Raw genomic sequence first — 26,666 nt, 5'->3', positions numbered from 1 at the left:
CAAGGCGCGAGGATATGGAAGGGGAATTGGCCCGCGCTACTATATTTAGTTGCTTGGACGCAAACTCCGGCTTCCACCAGATCGCACTTGACGAGCAGACGTCGAAAATATGCACTTTTGCTACTCCTTTTGGCAGGTACCGTTACCTCCCATTGCCCTTCGGCATCGCCTCAGCGCCTGAAATCTTCCAATAGACGATGACTCAAGTATTCAAGGGCCTTCCCGGTGTACATGTGTGCATTGACGATATTTTGGTATGGGGCGCAAACAAACAGCAGCATAACCAGAGACTGGTTGCGGTCTTGAAAGCGGCCGAAAAAGCCGACTTAACGTTGTGGGGTCTTCAGGTCTCACAGGAGTACCGACCACCGCGGGCCCACAACGTTCAACGCAAAAAAATGCCGGTTTGGTGTTACGGAAATACAATTCCTGGGCGATATCATAGGACGTGACGGCATCTCGCCAGACCCAAAACTTATCAAAAGCTTGCTTGAAACGCCGGAACCCAAAACCAAATGTGATGTTCAGCGCATGCTCGGTGTAATCAACTACTTTGCAAAGTACGTGCCACGGCTTTCTGAGCAGACTGCACTTCTCCGAGCGCTTATCAAAGGACACTCAGTATTTGAGTGGACTGAAAACCACAGAAAATAGGGGAAAGGTATCACTCAAGTTCTAACCACGACACCCGTACTCGCCATCTTTGATTCCCAAAGGCAGTCCAAAATAACATGTTAGGCATCAAAAGATGGCATGGGTGCAGCGCTCTTGCAGCGGCACGATGGTGATAAGTGGCACCCAGTGGCATATGCATCCCGTGCGCTAACACAAGCTGAGCAGCGTTACGCGCAGACTGAAAAAAGAGACTCTCAGCATTTCGTTCGGCTGTGAGAAGTTTCACCACTTCGTGTACGGGCACAAAGTTTTTATTGAAACTGACCATAAACCGTTGCTATCTATTGCTGCGAAAGGGATCTGCGACATGCCTCCCCGCTTTCAGAGGTTTTGCTTAAGACTTCTGAAATATGATTTCGTTTTGCAGTACGTACCCGGAAAACACCTCGTCTTGGCCGACATGCTGTCAATATCGGCTACGGCTAGTCACGAGGACATCGCTGGCGCCGCTGACGACGCGGAAGTACACGCAGTGCAAGTCCTGGGCTATTTGGTCACGGGCGCTACGCGACGGAAGCTGCTGCAAGAATCTGCGCGTGACAGTTACTTGAGCACTGTCATCTCCAATTTGTCTAGCGGTGATAGACTGCAGGGTGGACTCAAGCCGTTTTCGTCAGAGCTTTCCGTCGTGGACGGTATATTGCTGAAAGGAACAAAAGTGGTCATACATAAAAGCTTGCGACGTGAATTGCTAGGGCGAATTCATACTGGGCACCTAGGATTGCAGAAATGCAAAGAAAGAGCACGACGTTTGGTTTTTTGGCCTGGGCTCAGCAGCGACTCATCCCTGCTGATTCAGAGTTGCTCTACTTGCCGGAAGTTTTCATACAAGCAACCGAAAGAACCATTACTCATGCGCCCAATCCCATTATGTGCATGGGTTCGAGTTGGTGTAGACATTTTTTTCTTTTGGGGAAAGTTCGTACGTCGTAGCGTTTGACGCGCTTTCAAACTTCCCAGAAGCCCAGAAGCTCCAGGTCACCACTGCAAGAGCAACAATTTCCGCACATAGCGCAATGTTTGCCAGGTATGGCGTACCTCTGGAGGTGCGCACCGACAACGGGCCGCAGTTTTCAAGTTATGAATTTGCAGAATTCGCAAGAAAATATGACTTCGCTCATGTCACATCCAGTCCGCGCTTCCCACAGTCCAACGGTCTGGCAGAGAAAGGGGTACAGATCGTGAAACGCCTCTTGAAGAAAAGTGAAGACTCACGCGAAGACTTTGGCTAGGCTTGTTGGCCTACCGCTCTACACCGCTTGTGGACGGCCGATCACCTGGGGAACTTCTTCAAGGCAAGCGTCTCGGGTCGAATGTACCCGATTTTGGCGACGTGCAGCCCACGCCAGTCAAAAAACGTCGTCAGAACAACGGCGGAAAGCATTTATCACCCTTGGACAAAGGGTCGATCGTAAGGGTCAGGGACACAATATGGTCCCCGAAAGGTATTGTGATGGGTAGAACGTCTCCGAGGTCCTACAACGTGGAAACAGAAGGTGGTCGGGTGTTTAGACGTAACATACGGCATCTCCTTCAGACTCGCGAACACTGGACAGCAGACGAGAGTGATGATGATAACTGTGGTTCTTCTTACAGCTTGTGCACTGACTCTAGTGCAAGTAGCTCCGTTGATGTCACACCGTGCCAGCCTACACACCCGCATCCTCAAGCGTCGTCCGCCGATTACCGGGCACCAACTACAGCGCACCACATGCTATCTCCTCCTAGGCCGACGCTAGTCCCAAGAAGGTCGGGTCGCACCAGTAGGACACCGCAGCGGCTTCGGTACGACGCGGCCTTTAATCAAGTAACCTGAACTGTTGTGCTTCTTCGTTACCCATCAGAGGATGTATCGGGCATGCGCTGTCTGCGCTACCCTATCAGGACAGCACTGATATCACGCGTGCGTTTGACTATTTAAGAGCGTGCCAATAAACCCTTCGCTGCTTCAACCTGAACTCGACCAACCCTTCACCATATCCGAAATCCGGAGGGTGTTAAGGGAACTAAATCGAAAGTCAGCCCCCGGTCCTGATGGAGTAACAAATAGATCACTTGGAAATCTCGATGAGCCGTCAATTGAATCCCTGACAGACTTCATCAATGAAGCATGGATCTCAGGCGAAGTGCCAGAAGAATGGAAAGCTTCACAGGTTATACTAATACCGAAACCGGGTAAACCTCCAAGCTTGGACAACTTAAAGCCAATATCACTTACATCATGCGTGGGGAAGGTCGCTGAACACGCAATCCTTAACAGGCTAAAAGACCACTTAGAGGACAATAATATATACACTCACAACATGCTGGGTTTTAGGTCCGCACTTTCCACGCAGGATGCCATGAAGCAAATTAAACACCACATACTCGACGGATATTCTAGAAATACTAAGGCCATACTGGGATTAGACTTGGAAAAAGCGTTCGACAGCATCAAGCATCAGTACGTCCTCAGAACGATAGAAGACATTGGACTCGGGTTGAGGATGTTAAAATACATCAAATCCTTTCTCGAAGCACGCACGGCGAAGATAAAGGTCGGAGACACAAACTCGGAAGTGGTTCAGCTCGGAGATCGAGGAACCCCCCAAGGATCGGTGATCTCTCCCGTCCTTTTCATCCTGTGCATGATTGGTCTGTCCAGAAAGCTGGGCAAGATTAAGGGCATTGACCATACCATATATGCTGATGATCTCACTGTATGGTGTACTGGTGGCAGTGAAGGGCAGATACAGGACGCACTGACTGAGGCGACCAAGACGGTGGAAGAATACCTGAGGCCCACTGGACTCAGGTGCTCCCCACATAAATCGGAGTTGCTACTTTATAGACGTGAAAAGGGGGGCAGGCCTAAGTGCTGGAAACCTCTTTCGGAAAGCAATATACACCCACATACAGAAAATGGTGCCAATATACCCAGAGTCAACGTGATCAGGGCACTAGGCTTTTTTATTGATGCAAACAGTGGAAACCATACCGAGATCAAGAAAATCACCCTTAAAACGGATAATGCGTGCAGGATGATCAGACGCCTGGCAGGAAGACACAAAGGCATGAAAGAAGATACCCTCATCAGGTTAATCAACTCTTTCGTACTCTGTCACATATCATACGCTGCTGCCATGTACAACTGGACGCAGTTTCAGCTCAAGAAGCTTGACGCAGCGATGAAGAAAGTTGTTAAAAGCGCATTGGGGCTCCCAATTCGAACCAGCACTGCAAAATTGCTCAAGTTAGGAATACACAACACGACCATGGAGATCGCGGAGGCTCAAGAAACATCACAAATAGCGAGACTATCTACAACCAGCACGGGAAGATCAATCCTGGACAAGATCATGATCAACCCCATTACGGATCCAGCACAGTATGTTAAAGTTAATCAAGAATTCGCAGACAACACAATTGTCGCACCGCTACCCAGGAATATGCACCCAAAACATAACATCAACAGGGCGTTAATCGAGAAAATGGATAAAGGGGGCAGAGGAGCCTGCTTTGTCGATTCGGCTGCCTACAAAGATCGAACTAAGTTCGCGGCGGTGGTAGTGGATCATCAGGGCAATTGCACCAACTGCGCCACGGTCTACACTAAAAAACCTGAAGACGCTGAACAAGTTGCCATTGCATTGGCACTAACAGACGATAGATTCATCGAAATATATAGCGACTCGAAAACAGCTATTAAAGCTTTCAATAGGGGAAAGATTGCCCCATAGGCTGCGAGAATAATTAACAAAAGGCAAACAAATGTCACACGTTACATTTATTGGTTCCCGGCGCACCTTGGTTCACTTGATGGCATTCCTGTCAATCCAAATGAATCGGCCAACAGCGTCGCCCGCGACGTTACAGACCGGGCCGCTTTTACGTATGGTTTTGATTCTTCTGGATTGGAGAACTTACAGAAAGATACGCTCATTACATACAATGAAATTACAAAACATTACTGCATGGGAAGGAGGGAGTTTCCACCCCCTCACTATAGGCTAAACATACCACAAGCAGTTACACTTAGACAATTACAGACAGAGTCTTATTATTCACCTGCACAAATAAAGGAATGGTATGACATTGCAGACATGAATATTATATGCAAAGCATGAAATAAGGAGATATGCACGCTTGAACATCTGCTCTGGGAGTGTGGGTCGCTCGGCCCTGGCATTTCCCGGAATCGGTTTTTAGGAATGATAAGATCTCCAGATCATATCCTTCAAGTCCTGACGCACTCCGCATAATGAGTGCGTCAACGTCACTATGACGATTGCAGTTTTTGCGGGTTCCTGACGTCGCGTGATTGACAGACGAAATGGGCGCGGCCCGGTCATTTTCGACCAATGGCTGCGCAGTGATGGCGGCAAAAGGCATAGAAAAAGTAATAGAATTCCTACCAAATCGCACCCCAGACTCTGGAGTTTTGCAAAGACGCGTAGCGCCACCTGACGGTGCGAAGAGGCAGTAATTGAGTAGTGCGAAGCCCGACTGCCTTGCTAAGCTGCCTATGCAGGTAGCGACTGCGAAACAACGATTTAACTAGATTTAGGTCCATATTGCGAGTGTTTTGCGCATTTAACACCCAGACAGAGAGCTATGAATTTCTACGCTAGTCGGACGCGCCGCCGAACTGCCATAAAGCGCTTGCTGGCTCACTTTTCAGACTGATGGCAGAAACGACGGCAACCGCGATAGCTCCGCGCGCTACGAAGAAACGCCGCAATAGACGCTACTGTTGTGTTGTAAATTGCCATGAACGGGAAGGACGGAATAACAACGTTCAGTTTTACCGATTTCCATCGCGATCGTATGAAGGGGAAAGGCGAGAGCGCTGGATACGGGCCGTTCAACCTGTTGGGTAATCGGCCGGTTTACTTGCATTCCCCACAACACAGCGGCTCGCATGAGAAAGTGCGACAATTCTTTTCTTCTGTAATTGTGTTGCGTAGCCTGTTAAGAATGGCGAGCTGCAAGGAAAAATTGCCACCCAATTACGACTGGGGGACAAGGAGCGCATCCCCCACTCTCCGTCGCTGCAGCAAGACTGCGTTCGATGAAGCGGGCTTTGTGCTGAAAACCGCCCCCATCCACGAGCCCCATCTCCGTTGTGACGAAACGGGTTCGACTGACGAACTATTGTACCCGAGGCTCCCGGCGCGAACCTCATTTCGCTACGCATGAGCAAGCCGCGGCGGGACAACGAGCTACTCAGGATGTCTCCGAGCTTCCCGGAACGACTCGCCTCTATCGTCGGCTTCACTCCTTCGCACCTGTGTGTTTGCGTGTGTGTGTGCGTCACCTTGTCGCAGGAGGCGGCTAGTTTTGCGATGACGAAAAGAACATTCGCTGCCTTGTATCGCCGAAGGACCGAGCGCTTAAAAACAGCTGTTGGGCGGAGGCTCGACACACTTCTCTCGTGCAGTCAGGTTGGACTGACACACTTTCTGTTGAGCAGTCATGTTGGACTGACACTCTTTTTCTTAAGCAGTCATGTTAGACTGATTTAATTTTCTGTAAATAAACCCATTTTCCTCGTTCTCGATGAGAAGCAGTTCTTCCCTTCATCAACGTCCTCAGCGTGTTTAAGTTGGACGACGGCATGGGCCAGCTACCTTCGAATTCATGCCGGACTCCAATCTTGGCAACGGATCTCGAGCGATGGGATTGAGCCCCCAATCCTGACAACTGGCTGACAGCGGTGGGATGGACTTTGCGACATGGTGCTGTATCTGCGGTGAGTGCTTGATTCTTGCTTTGACTCTCTAGGCTTCATTTTGTGGTTGTTCTGTTTAGAACTGTAGGGAAGCTAGATTGTTGTGTGTTAGCTAGGTTGTGTTTTCCTAGCTAGATTTAGAGAGCGGAATCAAGGCAGCACAGCAGCAGTCATGGGGTTATGGACACTGCTGAGAGACGAGTTGTTGGTTGTTGGTGAGGAACTGGGCCTAGATGTATGCAAGGAAATGCTAAAATCAGAATTATTGCATATCATTTCCGAACAGGCCAGTGAGGAAGATATTGAAATGGGATTGGAACTTCTCAAAAAGAGAGAGAAACGGGAAAGAGAAAGAGCAGAATGGGAAAGAGAAAGAGAAAGCGAAGAACGGGAAAGAGAAAGAGAAAGAGCAGAACGGGAAAAAGAAAGAGAAGAACGCGAGTTAAGAAAAATGCAACTTGAACTTGAAAGCAAACGTTTGGAGTTGTCTCAAGGAAGTGAAGGCGCTCTGGGACGATCAAGTGAGGCAGAATCGTACCGCATGGACAGGCTATTAAAGCCATTTGAGGTCGGGACCGACATAGGCTTGTTCCTAAGCAATTTTTAAAGGACTTGCGAAAAGATGAACTTCGGCCCGAATACATGGCCACAGCGGTTGCTGTCTGTGTTGCCGTGTGAGGCGGCGGAAGTAATCGCCAGACTGAGTGCACAGGATGCATATGATTATGCAAAAGTTAAGGCTAGTCTCCTGAAGAAATACCCCCTTTCAGCCGAAGCTTTTTGGCAAAGGTTTAGGAGCACAGGCAAGAAAGATAGCGAGGGATATCCGGAGTTTGCATATAGCTTAAAGGCCAACCTAGTCGAGTGGCTTAAAAGCGCGGAAGCGTACGACAGCAGAGACATGATCATTGAATGCATGTGTCTAGAACAGTTTTACAAAACCATCCCCCAAGCTGTGAAACTGTGGGTGCAAGACAGAGGTAATGTAAACACTGTAGAAAGGGCGGCTGAATTAGCCGAAGAGTACGCAACCCGTAGAAAGTTGAACGCCGAGGAGGGAAAGTGGGACGGTCGAAATGGACCGCGGAAACCATTTCCGTTCAAAAAGGGTGCGCAGACTAGACGATCGGAGCCTGTAGACATGGCGGAAAAGCCCGCAGAAAAGAGCGAGGAGAAACTTAACGGAGAAACCGCACAAAACGAACAGAAAAGAAAATTCAAATTTTTTAGACCAATGCGCTGTTACAAATGCCACAAACTGGGACATGTAGCTGTAAACTGCGAGAAGTCTAGCGTAGTTTTCTCCTACGTGGAGGAAAAGGATGAGAATATGGAACTTTTAAGTCCATATCTTCACGACCTGCAAGTTAATGGAAAACCATGCCGAGTGCTAAGAGACAGTGCCGCCACGATGGACATTGTCCATCCGTCTTACGTGACGGTAGATGACTTCACCGGAGAAGTAGCATGGATAAAACAGGTTGTAGAAGAACACAGCGTGTGTCTGCCCATGGCCAAAGTCAAAATCAATGGACCATTCGGGGAGCTAGAGACTGAGGCTGCAGTTTCCAAATTTTTGTCACTGCAGTATCCTTACATGTTTTCGAATCGTTCGAATCGGTTACTGTGTGACAAAGGGCTCAAACTGGGAGAGGGCATAGTACAGGCATTGACCCGAGGCCAAGCTCGTGAGATCGCGGCGCTTTCGGTGGAAAATGCACACGCTCCTCCAGCGGAAGCAGAAAAGGGGATAACTTCAATACCCGAATCCGAGCTAGGCCCGAGGGACAAAAGAACAGTTGAGGAGAGCCTGCCTGCTGACCAGCTCAATGAGAGCGTAGCACTTGAGTGTCAAAGTTCTAGCCTGCAGGAAGAGCAAGCTGACGCACTCACAAGCGAGACAGGGTCGTTATTATCACCGGCCTCAAAGAACTTTGATCAGCTCTTACGTGTGGATAAAGAGTCACTGGCAGCTGAGCAAAAGAATGATGAGAGCTTAGCTAAATTACATGACACAGCTAAAGAAGGCATTGCTAGGCGCAATGTGACGATACATGAGAGAGGAGGTTTGTTGTATCGGCACTACAAAGATCGAAAGGGTAGGATTTTAGATAGTTAGTCGTACCTACTAAGTATAGGGAGGACCTTTTGAGTCTCGTCATGGAAATGGGTGGTCCGGCCACCTAGGCATAAACAAATCAAAGGAAAGATTGCTTATGGAATACTACTGGCCTGGCTGTTTCAAAGACGTAGAAAACTTTGTAAGATCATGCGACGCCTGACAGCGTTCGGGTAAACCAGGAGAGACATGGAAAGCTCCACTGAAGGTAGTGCCCTTAATAACACAGCCTTTCAGGCGACTTGTAATAGACACGGTAGGGCCTCTTCCAAAAACAAAATCGAGCTACAGGTACTTGTTTACCATGCTGTGTCCGGCTACCAAGTTTCCAGAAGCAATCCCTTTGAGAGAGCTCAGTTGCACCGAAGTAGTAGACGCGCTTTTAACAGTGTTTGCACGAGTTGGGTTTCCAGCCGAAATTCAGGCAGATCAAGGGTCAGTATTCACGAGCGCACTGACTTCCACATTCTTGCAAAAGTGCGGGGTAAAGTTAATACACAGTTCTGTCTATCACCCTCAGTCAAACAGTGTAGAGAGGTGGCATTCGGTGCTTAAACGAGTTTTGCGTGCGCTCTGTTACGAGCATAAGGAGGACTGGGAGAACTGTCTGCCGGCAACTTTGTTTGCTTTGCGAACGGTTCCACATGAAGCGACAGGGTTCTCACCAGCAGAACTAGTGTATGGGAGGACACTCCGTTCTCCACTGAGAATGTTAAGAGAGATGTGGGAGGAAAGAGGTGAGAGTCCAACAGTGGTTGAATACGTGCTAAATTTACTGCAACGGCTAAGCGCAACCCAAGAACTAGTCGGAAAGAACATGGGAGTAGCTCAAAAGAACGCCAAATTCTATTACGACAAGAATGCGAGGCTTCGTACGTTTAACGCCGGAGACCAGGTAATGATCCTCAAACCTTCAAGAAAGAACAAGCTTGAAGTTCACTGGGACGGGCCCGTTAAAGTGTTGCACAAACTGTCAGACACTAACTATGCTTTGAGAATGCCCGGTCGCAGGAAGGAAGTGAGGATATATCACTGTAATTTGATGAAGCCGTATGTAGAGCGGAGCGGAGTCGTTAACTATACCATCAAAGAGCCGGATGGCATTGGTACCAAGTTTAAGGAGTACAGGGCGACCTCCAACTCTGAAATCGGTCTAGAAGAAGTAGTCGAGCACTCGGTAAGCTCGCACGCTCTAAGACCCGAGCAGCTAGATGAGCTAAAAGAGGTGTTATGGGAATATCTCGACAGATTCAGCGATCGGCCGGGTAGAACCGAACTGATAACGCATGAAATTGAGCTGACATCAACCGAACCAGTAACATCAAAGCCTTACAGGGTGTCTCCAAGACAGAAAGAGATTATGGAGGCAGAGATACAGCGCATGCTAGAGTTGGGAGTTATTGAGCCCGCTGAGAGTGACTACACGTCACCGCTAATACTGGTAGAAACCCCTAACAAGGACCCTCGTCCATGTGTTGACTACAGGAAGTTAAATGCCATCACTAGGGATCAGCTGTACCCGATACCCAACATTGAGGAACGAATTGAAAGAGTTAGCGCTGCTAAATACATTTCAACTATAGATCTCGTGCGGGGGTACTGGCAAGTTCCCCTTTCAGAAAGTGCCAGCCGCTATGCCGCATTCATCTCGCCTGTAGGCACTTTTCGCCCTCTCGCACTCAGCTTCGGGCTGAAGAACGCGCCGTTTAGCTTCTCTAAGTTAATGGATATTGTCCTAAAAGACTTGCAGGAGTTCGCCTTGCCCTATCTTGATGATGTGGCAATTTTTTCGGACAGCTGGGAACAACACGTATCGCACCTCAAACAGGTGTTCTCACGGTTGAGGGAAGCCGGCTTGACGATGAAAGCGGAAAAGTGTAGGTTTGGTTGTTCGCAGGTTACTTATCTGGGCCATGTTATCGGTCAGGGCATGAGACGGCCGGCGGAGCTGAAAATAGCTACGATTGGAGGATTTTCTCAGCCGCGCACGAAAACGGACCTTCGTTCATTTTTCGGACTTGTGGGGTACTATCAACGGTACATTCCGAATTACTCGCAAATGGCAAGTCCATTAACAGACGCCCTCCGAAAAGGAGCACCGAGTAACGCACACTGGGATAAGGACAAAGAGAACGCTTTCCAAAGTTTGAAAACGCTATTGGTTTCTCGCCCTGTGCTTCGCGCGCCAGACTACACAAAGGAATTGATAGTTCAATGCGACGCAAGCGACAGAGGTATGGGCGTGGTACTTAGTCAGGTCGGCGACGATAACGAGGAGCATCCTATCCTCTATGCCAGCCGTAAACTAAATGTCAGAGAGGAAGCCTACAGCGCTTCAGAGAAGGAATGTGCTTGTTTAGTTTGGGCCGCACAGAAGTTGTTGTGTTACTTGTACGGAGCGAAGTTCATCTTCGAGACCGACCACTGTCCTCTGACGTGGCTCAATCAAATGTCACACAAAAATGGCCGCTTGCTCCGATGGAGCCTCACTCTCCAAGAGTACAACTTATCCGTTAGATATAAGAAGGGAAAGTGGCATAGCAATGCGGATGGTTTGAGCAGGCTAATTTGAATTCTGCGTTTGAGGGTCCCGCCTAAATTTTAGGATTACTAGTGCTAATTTTATTAAGCGAAGAAGATCCCCTCTCATTTAGCAGGATTCCCTCCATGATTGCTGAATTCGTCAGCAGGAATTTGCTTCAGAAATTGACATAGCGAAGTGCAGCATTTTTTTGTTTCTACACTTCTGTTGTTTTTTTTGTTTTTTTTGAAGCCTAGCGAGTCTAAAGTGAGAGCCAATGCGCGTCATCTCGGCGCAGAGCCGTGTTGTGGGGTTCATTTTGCAGTTGCCCGTCCTTGTTGGATGTTTTAGGGCCGTGACATCAATACACAAGTGGTCGCTGCGAGCCAAGACATCAATCCCCCCCTGACCACCTGCCGTTCTCTTCCTGCCTAGCGGTTGTCAGCGCTAGACAGTCGAGATTTTTCGGGCCATGGAGGCGCTGTTAAGAATGGCGAGCTGCAAGGAAAAATTGCCACCCAATTACGACTGGGGGACAAGGAGCGCATCCCCCACTCTCCGTCGCTGCAGCAAGACTGCGTTCGAAGAAGCGGGCTTTGTGCTGAAAACCGCCCCCATCCACGAGCCCCATCTCCGTTGTGACGAAACGGGTTCGACTGACGAACTATTGTACCCGAGGCTCCCGGCGCGAACCTGATTTCGCTACGCATGAGCAAGCCGCGGCGGGACAACGAGCTACTCAGGATGTCTCCGAGCTTCCCGGAACGACTCGCCTCTATCGTCGGCTTCACTCCTTCGCACCTGTGTGTTTGCGTGTGTGTGTGCGTCACCTTGTCGCAGGAGGCGGCTAGTTTTGCGATGACGAAACGAACATTCGCTGCCTTGTATCGCCGAAGGACCGAGCGTTTAAAAACGGCTGTTGGGCGGAGGCTCGACACACTTCTCTCGTGTAGTCAGGTTGGACTGACACACTTTCTGTTGAGCAGTCATGTTGGACTGACACTCTTTTTCTTAAGCAGTCATGTTAGACTGATTTAATTTTCTGTAAATAAACCCATTTTCCTCGTTCTCGATGAGAAGCAGTTCTTCCCTTCATCAACGTCCTCAGCGTGTTTAAGTTGGACGACGGCATGGGCCAGCTACCTTCGAATTCGTGCCGGACTCCAATCTTGGCAACGGATCTCGAGCGATGGGATTGAGCCCCCAATCCTGACAAGCCCTGACGGAGGACTGTGGTAACCAAACGAAAACTCAAGAATCTGCAGCCGCCACTTCGTTGGTAACAGAAAAAAACAACGTTGCGAACCATCCTGCTTATGTGCCATCGATATCTCCGCCTTTTAACAGACGTCCGCCTCCGCTTAACTCAACAAGTCGAACGGAGAGATTTGGCAGGTCACTTTAACCAAACATTTGGTTCGTTTATGAATCCAAAATCCTGTTCTAGAGCATCGTTGTATCGCGAGCTCATTTCTACTTTCGGTACTTTGTATGTCCTTCGCCGATACAACAAGCACGCTTCGCATTGTGCTGAGCCTGCTCGACGCGCATTTTTCAAATGTGAGCAATGAAGTTGCTGTAGGAGCACTGGACGAGTAATTGCGAAGTAACGCACGTGTGTAAAGAAAAAGAATGTCGCGTTTATTTATATTTATTTGTGCGCGCTTGTTGCTAGAAGCGGAAACCGGAGAAGGATGTGGTGACAGCGTGAGAAGAAAAGCGTAATGGCGGGGAAGGTAGCAACGAGATGGCGCCACAGTAGCGCGCGTCGCCGGGTGGTCTGTCTGCGGTAGCTGCAGCGAATCGCGCCCACGCGTCACCCACACGCTCGGTCTCACGATTTTCAGATTAGCCAGGCAATCGCGCCATACTTCGCTCCGTTTGCAACCTGCCGCACAAGACAGAATGTCCGCGCCAGCCAATAAGTATATCGCGAAATGAGAACCCGTATAGAGCTGCGCTAAAATTTCGCGTTAGCGAATATCGTAATCATTGTGAATTTTTCTAGAATGAATATCCAGAATATAGCGCTTACGTTGCGTCGTTGTACGCCGTCATAGTCTTCACCGTGCTATGACTTTAACATGAAGCCATGTCAACTTGCTGGCTTTCCCGCCCGACTTCTACCAGTCGCTGTTTTCTTGCAGTTCGTCACTTTTACACTTTTGCGATAATGCAGCTTATTTGTTAAGTTCAAGTGTTCTTTCAAGCGTAGTTTAATGAATTCCTTAATTTCCTTTGCTATGCTGCAGTCTTGTGAACTTATTCAGCATTATCGGATGTTTGTGAGCGTTTAAATAGAAAACAGCGTGTTGTGCTTAAGGGAACGAATTCATCACATAAGACGGTCTTGTCAGGTGTTCCTCAGGGATCTGTTGTCGGATCTCTTCTTTTTTTTTTAATTATTAACGATATATGTGGACAAGTATCAAGTTGTCTCAGTGTATGCTGACGACTGTAGTCTCTAGTGTGAAATTAATGGCTTAAATGATGGTGTTCAATACAAAGTGACCTGAACTCTACACTACTGTGGTGCAATATGTGGAATATGACACTGAACTTTTCCAAATGCAAAGTTGTGCGCTTTAGTAATAAATGTCACATTTTAAATATTACGTACTCTCTCGGTGGGGAAATCTCTTGATAGTATAAACTTTCAAGTAATTAGGTGTTTTGTATACGAACGACTTTTCCTGAAATGACCAAATGGACTATAGAGCAGCCAAGGCTGGCCCTGTCCTTAAGTTCCTAAAGCGAATTTTTTAAGCAAGCTCCTGCTAGATTAAAAGGGACTCTTTTCAAACGTGCGCGCTATATTATAATGCGGATGCTGCGCTTGGGACCCTGGAACGAAAACATGTATTGCCGAATCCGAGCGCATCCAACAGCATGCAACATGATTTGTCCCCTCGAACCATGACTTCGCCCAAAGCTCCTCCGACATAAGAATCAATTTAGGATGGGTCCTTTTGCGAAGAAGACGAGAATTCATGCGCTTAATACTATTCCACAAGATTTTTACAGGTGCAACAGGTTTCAGGAAAGAAAAATATATACTTGATCCTACCCACAGGTCTGCCCGCGTCGATCACTCCGTAAAGGTCCGAGAGCGTAAGTGTCGAATAAACATTTTCAAAAATTTTTTTTTCCAAAAGACAGTTTATGATTCGAATGTTCTGCGGGAGGAAATTTTGTCCACGTCGCCCACTTGCTTTGACGGTGCTCTTCCTGAATTTTTGTTTAATTAGGTATCGTGTTACATTTGTGGAACGTTTAACCTTTGTCTGCCAACAGTAGCTCCTTTTTAGTGGAAATGCGTTGTGATTTTGTGATGTGTGATTTGTAATCATAGCGTTAGGTTGTTTTCTGTTTTGTTGTACTGCCTGTACAACGTTTCTATATTTTCCATCCTACAACGATGCCCATAATAGGGCGCTGTAATTATCCGAATAAATAAATAAATAAATAAATAAATAAATAAATAAATAAATAAATAAAAGAGGCCCTAAATTAAGAATATGCTCTGAAGAATCACGAGACTGACGTCATCCATCGACTGCGTACGAAGATTACAAAGACGGCGCCGAATAACACAATACACGAAAAAAGGAGACACGAGATTAAGCACGTAGGCGCACTAACAACTGAGTGTTTTATTTCTTGACATAGTAATATATAGCTGCTGTCAAGGATCAAAACAACAAGAATAAACAGGGCAGTCATCTGCATCGCACAAGGAAGCCAAGATACAGAATAACTTCTAATCCTCGTATTCTTAAACACGCCTGCACTTGAAGCTTCTCCTCGACTCAGCCAAGTCGAGGCGACGGGGCTTCCTTCACTCAAGGCGCCGTTGCGTTTCATGAACACTACTTCACCTTTCCTCCGCTAAGGAACGCCTTGAAAATGCGCCCTCAACTCAAGTAAAGTGTATCGACCGAGAAAAGCGTCTGATATCGAGACTATTCTTCAATGTGCTTATTAAAAGTCCCATTATTTAAGAGAAATATGTGTTTCAGTTTATTCGTCTTCCTAATCAAACAACTACACGGCGCGATGCACAACTTTAGCTCGGCGACACCGCCACTGTGGGCGTTCGACTAATAGAGCAAGCGGGACCTGTGTTTGAGGTCTGGCAACAATCGCATCCCAACAGCTGAGAGCATGGCACATGGCTGAGAACCAAGATAATTTGCGCCGGCATTTGTCCGCTGCTCTTTGTTTCCTAGTGTTCCATTGGTGACTGACGTTGCGGTTGTTAAGCGCGGTTATGATGGGTGATTTTGTCCTTGTGCGTATGGTGACCGAGCCTTCTGAGGCCGCAGATGGAACGGCCAATGGGCAGCTTTGTTTACCTTCAAGACCGAGTGGTGCTGTGAGTTTGCTGAAAGCAACAACAGGGGTGCTATGCAGGATGCGCCGAGTTTCTCGTTCACCCGAGTTTTACCCGAGTTTGCTCGACGACAGTCAGTGACCGGAGATAGCGTGAAACGCGCAAAGGCTGCAGGCGAAAAAATATGTAGACAAAAAGCCGCGTATGACAACATGAGCGCACCCTGCGCGGCACGCTGCTTCCACGTTTCAAGCGCAGACGGCTGCACAACGAAACGCGCCAGCGCAGCGTATCGTTATCAACGGATTATCGCAACTTAGCAATACCGTGACTGTCCCGCTGTCTGTCTGCAGACTGGCCGTGAGCCGCTTGCCACGCCTTTCCCGGGCGCGTCAAGGGCGTGCCTCCTCTTTCGGCAACTATCTTTATATCCTCGATCGAATGCGAACAGGGTACATGCGGCGCATTCTTGCACCTACGCTTTCGCTCAAACGAATACGTTAAAATACAACAAATAAAATAACGAACATTATTATTTCTAGTCAAGAGTTCGACGAAAGTTCGTCTGGTCAGGTAACATGATGATGAAGAAATTGCGGCCACTGACCAAGTCAAGGTGAAAAAACACACAGAGACGTTTCGGGAGTGTGATGAAGGAACCCGTACGGGTCCCGAAACGTCTCTGTGTGTTTTTTCACCTTGACTTGGTCAGTGGCCGTAATTTCTTCATCATTATTATTTCTTTAGGTGTCTGTTTTTCGTTTTGAATGCTAGAAATTTCTGATGACAAACGGAGATCGAGCAAATTATTAAATTTTGCACTTCTTGCCGCGAGTGGCGACAGTGAGGCGAAAGCTTAGAAGCGGATACATTGAAGCGGGTCGCACGCACGAGGCAGTTTATACGGTGAGAAGTCGCCTAGGGGCGCTACAGTGCTATTCTCAATAATGTCAGTGATTACCACTCTTTCTCTATTAGGTGAATAGAAACGCAGCGCTGTGGTACGGCTGTTCATCGCAGGCGCCTTAAGGCCCCCGCTTTGCCAACTAAAAACGATACACTAGTCATAAATACGGGAGCAACGGCCGTCGCTGCAAAATGGCGGTCCGTAGTGCCCGTAGTGACGCAGTTTAGTGAAAATGTACCAGTTTATCTTTGTGCGCCAAGCCTCGGCGATGCATTGCGAAGTGCGTGCTTCCCATCGACACAATTCATCGCTTGTCATCGCTTGCCCAGTGAAAGTGCCTCTGAGCGCATGTACGCAGTATTTGAGTGTTTTGTGCGTACCAAGGTGCTTGCGGATTACTCATGCTGGAGCCAGCAGCGATCGCAGAAGGATATCGTAATGACACCGCAGCAATTGCATTTTGGCAGGTGAGGGCTCTTGTGTGCGGTTATGAAATGAGACTTGGAACTGAGGAAGGTGTTGGAACTGTTGAGTGCGCAGTGCTTGTGATGAAGAAATGCCATAGTACTGGGTCTAGAAGAGCGAGCGATTCTCGGACGCTGATCGTGTTTACGACGTTGTGGCTCCGATACATCACCGATGACAGAGCAGCCATCTCAAACGACTGCTGCGATACGCACTCCCCAGCATCGTCGTCACCCTCGGCGCGTCGACGCCTTGCAAGTAGCTACAGTGACGTGCCGATAATTATTTACTGTGCGCTACGTCGCCACAATGCAGGCAATGAAACCGTGCTGTGAGGCCATCTCAGCCCGAGAAGCCAGCGACAGTCAACGCTTTGTTTTTGATAGTAGTGCGCAGTACATCACCGATGACAGTGTGTTGTGCGTGTTTTATGTCGGTGGTGAATATTGCTGATGCCTCTCAGCTCGGCACCGCGTCGCTGCTGCCGAAAGATAAGTTGAGCGTGGCCCAACCGTGGTGGGTGCGCGCACAAGAGTTACATGCCTCGCGCGGGGCATGACCTCTGGCTTTGATTGACAGGCGAACTCGTGCTAAACTCGTACATCGCGAAACCCCCTCCGAGTTCAACTCGGGAACATGGCGGCGGCAGCAGCAGCCTGTGTTATTGCAGCCAGCGGCAGCAAGCGGCAGTATGACCGTCTGTACCCGTTCGCGTACATGACCGCCGTGGAGTTTCAGCGTCATTTTGGCCTGTCGAAGACATCAGTGCGCTGGCTGTGTGACGAGCTAGGCGAAGACTCTCGTCTGTGGAGACAGTGTGGCGGGCATCATTCGCTCACCGTTGAAGAGCAAGTCCCCTGCGCCCTCCGTTTCTACGGGACTGGGAGTTTTCAGGGAAACGTCGGCGCCGAGCGTTACATTGGACGTCATCAAACTATTGTGAGCCTCTGTGTCAGAGATGTCTGATGCGCTTATTGATGCGGCAGTGCGGAAGCGGTGGCTGGCTTTCCCGAAGACTGCGGCTGAGCGGGCATTTATAAAAAAACGCTTGTTACTTCGCGGAAACATTACGAACGTAGTCGGGTGTGTCGACGGAACGTACGTAGGAATTAAGGTGCCTTCCATGTCAGCATTACTGTGATTAGCATTGAAGCAATGTCTAGACGCACCATATTGCCAAATTTGTCACTTCTGTGTAGCCGACTTAAATTTTGCGTTACCGACGTCACACATGCGGCAGCCTATGATACTGACTTTTTCGCTAGTTGCTGACTTTTTACCGATTGTTCTACTTGTCTATCAGGGTGCCTTCCAAATGGCTCACTTTTTTGGGGAAAGAGGTTAATGAAGTATAAATAGATAAATGGATATCACAAATTGTGTGAAGTACCCTGTGATTGCTAATCTCATAAAGAACTTGGGTTTTTTTATAAGATTACTTAGTACAAGTTAGTTTGCATAATGCTGAATTTTGGTCGTGCGTCATCTATCGGCCGCACTATGAAACAGCAAGGCATTGCACAATTCGTTGCAGTGCGAGATGCGGATGTCGCGCGCAGCCGGTTGTGCCTATGCATTTATGGCAAAATGAAAATGCATTGAGAATCTTAGTGGGCTGGCTTGCATGAAGAAAATACTTCAGAGTGTTTGCTGTGTTCACTGTTGGTGCATGTGCCAGTGGTTCAGTGTATTTTCTTTTGGGGGGCAGCGTTATTCTGTATGGACACATCGTATATTTTCGTCTCATAATGGGGCTCTAATTCTTCAGCAGTAGAACAATGCAGATCCAATGCTCTGCAGAACTCGGTGTGCGTGACGATGTCGTGAACCACCAAGGCAAAATTACATATCGTGAGAAATGTGGTGCAGATGCCAATGAAAAGTTGGTCTTTAACCCGCCATGATAAAAATAAAGATTGCAGAGCGAATAGACCTTTTGTACAGCTTTAGAGCAATGATTGCACTAACTGTGACATGCTCAAACGTGTAAAAGCTTGCCGCAATGCCAAAGTAGGATGAGCGATATGCAGCATATTTTGGCATTGAACATGTCTTGTAAATGCTATTTTTATTGTAAGCCTCAAGCCTCGCTGTCACGCCTTTCCCTCCGGCACTCCCTTTACTGAAACGCTGCACTGTCTTTCTATTGGCGTCGTGATGATGATGGTAACGGCAACAGTAAGGCTGGTTAATGCTTGCCCCTCTGATTCCTGCGAGTTTAGTGGTACAGAATATGGCACGTGCATACACCTGTGCAGCAAAATTTTATGCTTGCGGTGATTTGTTGGAGAGCTAATTCGTGTTGGGACATTTCAAAGATGTGCGCCATTGTGGCTTAATAACTAGATCATTGGTGAGGTTGAAGACTCGTTGTATTGGCATAGAAGCTTGAAGCTGAATTGCACCACAATTCGATGGGACACAAAGAAGAGAAATACACACAGCAGAACGCTCTGCTATGTGCGTTACTCTTCTTTGTGTGCCGTCGAATTGTTGCGCGATCCAACTTCAAATAGAGCATTGGGCCTCTTTGGTGCAGGACCGAGGAAGAGAAATACACACAGCAGAACGCACTGCTGTGTGTGTTACTCTTCTTTGTGTGCCGTCGAATTGTTGCGCGATCCAACTTCAAATAGAGCATTGGGCGTCTTTGGTGCAGGACCGAGAAAGTGTGAGCTATTCGACACCATGCCAGTGCCTTGCCACACAATTATGGAAGTCTGAAGGTTTGAAAACAAAGCTTTGCTTTCAAATCCACCTGCTCATGTAATACAAGCACTGATTGAAAGAACCATCATACAAAAATAATGGTGAAATGAATGGCCTTTGAAAATTTGTATGTTGACACTAATGACATAATAGGTGCCACAGCGAACTCGACAATTGTACTGGACAGAGCACTTTGTTTCCTACGTGAAGCACAAGCTTTCATTACACGATGTGCAGATAACCAAGCTCAGTTTGTTTTAACGTGGTACACAGCATTCACTGTAATCTGTTTTTTATTCTAAAGTGCCAAACACCACCTCTTTTTCAAGGATGTCATGGGCCAGCCAGCTTTGCTTGGGTGCCTTTATAGATTTCTGTTCCTGATCATTGTGTGCTATCAAGTTGCTAAAGTCTATGCAACCAGTGCAAGGCATTACGTGATTCTATAGTCAGATACAACTTTAGGAGGCCGCAGAATCTGCACTTCAACGGCAGGTGAAAACAAGCCTGCACCAACGGGCACACACTCTACACTGACATCTTGCCCCTGGACGCACTAATACCCGCTCATTGGAGAGGGACTATTTCTTTATACGTGGAGGCAATCGGCTGCTGTGCTTTGGTCATCTGGGCGGGGCCTCTCCTGTCTTGTGAAGTTGTATCCGACTAGAGGATGCCGCTTTTCATACAACACAAAAGGACAAAGTGTACAATTATTTGGCCTATGAAATGGATACATCACAAGTGAGCTATGCATGGGCTTAAGCTGTGTGAAAATTAGTACATGCAAATATATGACATTGTTAAAGAATATGTGGTATCGAACATGCATGTAATGGCACGTTTAAATCGGGGAGTGTTGCATTCATGTGCACAGTCTATAGGTGATAGCATTATTAAGGTCATGCCGTTTCCTGTCTTTTCATTGTGAAATACACACACCGTTCATCTTGTGGCTAATCAACACCCACTGTATTCTTGCACATAGAAAGAACAAACAGCACAATGACGTATATGCTGCATTAGTTTCTTTTTCATTTACACGGTTCTGGTTGTCTTACGTGTTTGCCCATTTTGAAGAGGCATCAAGTGCATGTTACAAGTGTCCCAATATGCACAGCACAATGTTTACTGCAATAATTTTATTCATGCTCTTGAATAATAAACAAAATAATAAACTGAAAGCTTCTTTATAAGGTGTGTTCTGGGGGCTCGACTGGAAAGCAGTGAGTGCACTGATCCTACTGTTGCAGAACAGCCCTCTGGACCTTGCCACACTCTCAAGAGCATGTGCCTGGCGCTCGCCTACTGCCACCAGGCGGTTGAGTGCCTCCAGCAGCAGAATGTTCTGCTGCAAAAAAAATGGATAGTTGGAATGAATCAACCGCATATAAACCATTATTTACAAATAAAAATGCTCATTGCACTATTGGTACTAACTGTGGAAGCCTTTAGTGTATGCATAATAAAACAATTTGTCGGGACAACATTGCTTTATTTTTCATAATGGGTTATTTTTTTCAGAGCCAATTGTAATGTTTATTAGTGTGCCAACAGCTGAGGTGTCCTCGAACCTTCACGAGTCTCTACTGTCAGCACCACAAACCTATTTTTGCTCACTGCAAAATCAATGGCGCTTCCTACAATCCCGTCTTATGCGAGTTGATTGCATCCTATGCCTACAAACATCTTATTTTTGTCCCATTACGTAATTTTCTACCATCCTCGGCTGCAGTTCTCTCTCCTTGACATTCATTCTGTAATGTTTATGTAATCACCTGTTATAAATTGGCAACAAGTGATTGAAGACGTGCATGGCCTGCCCACCGACTCCATTTTTTTTCTTAATCTCAACTAGCATATCAGTTGCCACGGTTTACTACGCCACTGTCTTCCTGCCTTAGAGCTATCTCCAACAAGTTTTGTTACTTTGCTTTCTGCGCAGTCCTCGACTTCTCAAGTTTCTTTGTTAACCTCCAGGTTTATGTCCCATATTGCATAACCGGTAGAATGCAACGATTCTAAACATTTTTCAAGGATATCGGCAACGTGGCGATCACGATTCGGTAATGCCTCCCATGTGCTGTTCAACCCATGAAATTTTTTGTATAAGTTTCCTGCTTTATATCAGTACCTGCTATTGATATTTCACCTGGATAAAGATACTCTTCCATAGATTCTGCGGGCTGAATGTCACTGATGAATTTCTGTTATATCACTAAGTTAGTGAAGGTTACCTTTATCTTTTACATATTTTCGCGGGCCCACGTACATGTAAAAGCACGAACACTCATTGGCTCTCAATGCCTTTTTTAAACTGCAGGACATTCAGTTTGTTACTACGAAAGTGACTTAATCCGTGCACTATTATTATGCTAAATATGAAACAGTAGAAATATACTTATCTGCAGTTTGTCGATGCCTCCGTCACTGTGTTGGTTGCGAGATCCATCGTCGGCACCACCTCCTTGTCGCATCGTAGCTATACCGGCTGTCTTCCTTTTGCACACACTATGCAATATTCGTGACGCTCGCAGTCACGCAGAGTGGAGGAACTCAGCGCACTCACAGAAGCAGCACCGGATAAGTTGTTTGTTCAGGATTGTGCCGTGACCAGTAGGTACGCGTTGCGATCTGTAAAATCGCCTAAGCTATTTGCAGTCTTTCGGGGTGCACGGAAAGATTGTTTACAGAGGAACAAAACTATCCAAGAAATAGTGGCCATCGTCGAGCCTGATCACTACGTCGCGCACTGCAAGCTCGTTGTACGAGTTTGTTTACACTGGGCCTCTTCGATGTTTAGCCGCCATGTTCGCCCGATGAATGTATGTGATGACGCCACCACAGCATTCCCTCGTGGTATAATGCGAAGCGTACTAAATTACAAATTAGTCGAATACACATTCAGTGTACATCTTGTAAACTGTAACATGCTTTTAAACCACGTTAAACTAACTAATAATATTGTATTAAATGCATTTGTTTTATAACTCGCTTGTGCGTGTAATGCACTCGGTGGAACGACAAACAAGTGAAAGAAGGCGCGACCATGCACCGACGGTATGATCACGTGAGCCCCAGTTTGTCGACCGCCCAGAAGGCAACGCCCAAGGAATGATAGCCACCCAGAGTGAATCTAGATAAACCAATGAAACTGGAGGCTTGTCGAAAGATAAACTGTGTCTCGGTACCATTTGTGCTTTCATCTTGGGGTGTCGCCAGAGCTCGTGAAGATACCGAGTTTCGCCAAACTCGGCGCATCCTGCATAGCACCCCAGGACAGAAAATATGGGTGAGTGAGCCATTTTTTTCATGGAAGCACAGTATGTCAATGCGGTTTTCTTGAGGTTGCCGCTGCGCTGTCGATAAGCCGTTTCTGATGTACACAAGCATGATTGACTCCAGTTGCTCATGCTGCGGGCATTAATTAGTACCTGAAACATATTCGAGGCAGCATAAGCTTGTGCAAAACATATATATATTTTTTTTTTTGCTAATGGGAACTTGTGGAAGATTCGGCACGACAATCTGTTGTTGGTTTCGCTTTGTTAATCCAAAATGTGGACGGTACGGATCGGCGCCTGCATCCAACGATCATTCCAGTATCGCGTATGAAATCTTTCGGTAGAGGAGAAGCAGTTATAGTATACATGTGGCAGAATGCGTATATGGTTGAGTGCGTAACTCCGGCAGGTTGAAAAAAAAAAAGACAAGCGTCTTTTGAGTCATGTACTTTGTTTTAGAAGCCGTGGTGGTCAGTCGGCTCGCTCAACTTGTAGCACGTATGGTCAACGAACCAGCACTGGTGCCTGCATTTCCTGTGCTTCCTCACTTCACATATACACTACGCAATGTTTTAATCTTCCAAAACTTCACTTGTCAATACTTCATCACCGCCATTTGTTTTTTCGTCTTAACTTTTTCAGTGTGCTATGTGGTAGCAGCTGATGCACGTTGCATAAACTGTGCTTTCAAGTTCACGCAATGCCGACATATTTTTGACTGGGCTACGTCTTTTAATTTCCCTTTCTTAGGTATACTGAATTTACTTAGCGCGAGCGCCCTGTCTACATAAAAGTTTTGCCATTCTGGTGCAGGATGTGGGCCTTGAAAGGACCAGCTGATGAAAAAATCAACGCCTGTGCTGCACAGTAAGGCTTCTGGCAGACCTGAAAGCATCAATAGATATGGTGCCTGCCTGTTCGAATTGCACGAGCTCGCTTCCCTGAAAGAAGCTAGGTGCTGAAGAAGTACTTGACTAACCTACCCGGTAATTAGTCTGTGCTTATTCTCATAAACTTTGTAAAAATATTCATGTTTCGTGCCCCACATTCACAAAATGGCGAAATGGACACCGTGTTATATAGAACCACAAACATGAAACAGCCATGTCATAACGAAATCAAATTAATTTTTTATTCCCCTTCAGCTGTCATATATATTTTTTTAAATAGCATGAATATAATTAGCAAAGTCATCAGTTGCCCTTGGTGCGTTGCAGCTGCGACGGGATCTTTTTGCTACCAACAATTTGTGAAGCAACACTTTCGTAGCATTTGTCGCCAGCACTTCAGGATTTTGTGGCATGCTGAAGCTACTTTAGCATGAGCAAGTGTAGATTAGAAATATGCCATAGTTTTGATGGTTGATCTCAGCTTTTCTAAAATAACGGTAGTAATGCGCTCTATACTGTATTTTTCAGCATTGCCATTGTGACAGTCTGCATCACCATTTGGCCTATTTTGGGATCCCACAAGACACGTTGCTACCCTGGGTGTTGTACCTCGGCCAATTGCTGAAGTTCTGCAAGCCCCATTGAAGCCAACAGTCATCCGCATTCAATGGAAGAAACTCATTGTTCGGGCCGTCATAATTTATCTTAAGCTGAAGCTAGAAGCAGGGTAGAAACAGCATATATTCTACAAGAATTTACCACTGCATTCCGTACCACTGCATGCCGTCGGGTGGCTACACCCGACAGGCTACACACTTGAACAGAGATGGTGTTTTATTCTGGAATATATTTGTCAGCAGTACTACTCCTTCTGTTTATATCCTTGGAAACAAACAAGCGAAGACACCAAAGACAACATAGGAGAAATTACTTGTACTTACTAATTGAATAAAAGAAATGACAAATTAAAGGCAATGAAAGTGGATGAGAAACAACTTGCCATAGGCGTGCGATCCTCTAACCAATTGAGCTACCGCGGCGCCGTTTTCCCACCCACTTTCTTGTGTATTTATATTTTACTACTAGAACGAACTACTACTACTACTACTAGAACTAGATCATTCCCCTCCTGCGGCAAGTTGTTTTTTCATCCACTTTCATTGCTATTAATTTATAATTTCTTTCATTCAATTAGTAAGTACAAGTAATCTTCCCTATGTTGTATTTGGTGACTTTGCTTGTTGGCTTCTCATGATATGATTATTAAAAATCGCGCCCCTCGGTTAACCCCCTTTCTTAATACTCCTTCATTACTGCTTCTGTTTGTAGGATAAGAGTTCACGCTGTTTTGCATACTATCAAAGTACAAACAGGAGAGAATAATGTTAATTTATTGTTTTAGAAAAAAATTGGCACTTGAATTGACCAGAAATTATTAAGGGCTGCATACTGTCTTAATATATATGACTGAAGAAAGGACATCTGGATGAAAAATACAATGACTTCAGCTACAACGTGTCTATGAAAGCAAATCCATGCAGTCAAACTGCTTTTAGTGGTGATGTTTGAGCTGGTAGGATGTCAGAAAGGTGACAGATGTCTTAAGCAGAAGATTTCGACGGCTATTATAGTGCAGCAGGACATTAACTGGAGCTCTCCTCCACTTGCACACCAATGCAAGCGCAGCACACACAGCACAGTTGGAAAGGCAGTTGCTCTTCGTGCGTTTGTTGGCAACCTGGTTCCTGCGTAAGAGAAGGGGTTGGTAATAAACATACAATGACGTTAAAGAAGGTCCATGAAAACTAGCTTAGGTGCTGTATTCGTTGTCTTTCGTTTACATTTCGTAATAATACATTCGTTTAAGAATTTTGTGTTCTAGAGCACGATATCTTTTTTTACATTAATTAGCTCATACTGTCTTTATTTATTTTTATTTGCAAAAACATTCTTCAGCTGGTCTACCGCTTGCGCAGCAAGACCGACATACAGCGATCTAACACTTAAATAATGAACCCTATAGAGGGCTGGAATGTTCGCAAGAAAGGTGTACGAGATATATCAGCTACCACTTGCTAGCACTGTCTGTATTAGGAGCTGTCACTAGACTGCTACACCTTTATTTGTCGGAATAAAAAATAATGTGATGCACGGAAACTCTACTCTGTTGTATTGTCATTTTGTCTCTTTTATTCGAACAAAACATTACATTAACCTGTGCATACGTGCAGGTATAATTCTGAATGCCATTTCATGGTTGGTGACTTCCTCGTTGAGCTTGGATCTTCATAGGGATGACAAGCTAATTAAACTGAATGGTTTGAAGCAAGGATCACTAATTATTGCTTATGACTTTAAATTACACCAACTGCACACGGTCAGCGCGAAATTACAGTACATTTCTTATTTTCCTTAGCGCAACTAGCCGCATCAAATTAAAGAAAATTCCAAAAATTAAAGTGAGCGCACCTGCTCGATTACAGAGATGTTCGCTTTGCTGCCGTGTGCTTCGCTGTCCTTGGATTAGCGTAGGCAGTGATGATCTGCCCGAGTACAAACAGCGCCGACGGGGCGACTTACGGCCCTCGCGCAAGCAACACACGCACACAGGCAATACACGCACTAATAACAGGAATCGTCGTAGCTGTTTTCTTTTTACAAGCTCGAAGTCCGCCTCAGTTATGTATCGCGCCGTGCTTGAACTGATGCGGCTTTCTACGATGAGCCGCGAGAAACACGTGAATGCACTGACGCCGATAGTAGTTTCGGAGCGCTGGCACGAAGAATACCCGGGTGCAGGTCATCAATTGGCTCATGCACGGAGTAAGACGACAGTCACTGCACTAGCTCGCAGTCTTCTTGACAGGACGACCGATCTGTCTCGGCGCCGCAGTGAAACGATTTCGTTGCCGATGCGCTCCAGACGACTGCACCAGTTCCTCAAACGCAGCCCTTGAGAATGCACAGCATGGTTACCCCAAGAAAAGCTACGGAGGCAACTGGCGCCCATCGGAAAAAGCTGACGAGGCGAGTGACAGATCGCAAAGCAGCCA

General features: G+C 46.6%; 1 protein-coding gene across 1 annotated transcript in view; it reads left to right on the top strand.

The window, feature by feature from the left end:
- The window catches only part of LOC126520649 (kinesin-like protein KIF12), a 421,689-nt gene that overhangs the window by 52,532 nt on the left and 342,491 nt on the right, over nucleotides 1-26,666 (top strand). The window lies entirely within an intron of this gene.

The sequence above is a fragment of the Dermacentor andersoni genome, chromosome 3 (assembly GCF_023375885.2).
Source record: "Dermacentor andersoni chromosome 3, qqDerAnde1_hic_scaffold, whole genome shotgun sequence".
Classification (NCBI taxonomy): Eukaryota; Metazoa; Arthropoda; class Arachnida; order Ixodida; family Ixodidae; genus Dermacentor; species Dermacentor andersoni.
This window is presented reverse-complemented; position numbering and strand designations above follow the sequence as displayed.